The sequence below is a fragment of the Penaeus monodon genome, chromosome 25 (assembly GCF_015228065.2).
Source record: "Penaeus monodon isolate SGIC_2016 chromosome 25, NSTDA_Pmon_1, whole genome shotgun sequence".
Taxonomy (NCBI): domain Eukaryota; kingdom Metazoa; phylum Arthropoda; class Malacostraca; order Decapoda; family Penaeidae; genus Penaeus; species Penaeus monodon.
This window is the reverse complement of record NC_051410.1, coordinates 38781155-38781673: the sequence shown is the minus strand read 5'-3', so window position 1 is coordinate 38781673 and position 519 is coordinate 38781155.

Sequence of the window (519 nt, the reverse complement as noted above, 5' to 3'; positions counted from 1 at the left end):
TTTAAGGTTAGATTAAGGAAGATTTTAGGTTAGATTGAGGGAGATTTTAAGGTAAGATTAAGGGAGATTTTAAGGTTAGATTAAGGGAGATTTTAAGGTTAGATTAAGGGAGATCTTAAGGTTAGATTAAGGGAGATTTTAAGGGAAGATTAAGGGAGATTTTAAGGTCAGATTAAGGGAGATTTTAGGTTAGATTAAGGGAGATTTTAGGGGCAGATTAAGGGAAATTCTAAGAGTAGACGAAAGGAGATTTTAGGGACAAATGAAAGGAGATTTTAAGAGTATGCCAAGGGAGATTTTAGGGGCAGATAAAGGGAGATTTTAGAATTGGATTAAAATAGACTGTTAAGGGCTGAATTAAGGGGAATTTATCAGATAAAAAGAAGAGTTAGTTCCTTAAGGAAATGAGGGTAGGCCTATGCTCTTTAGGCCTAATGCATTTTAACATAAAATCGATATTTATAATAACACTGAAATATGTATATATTGATTATAAAAGGGATGCAGAGATTAGTTATG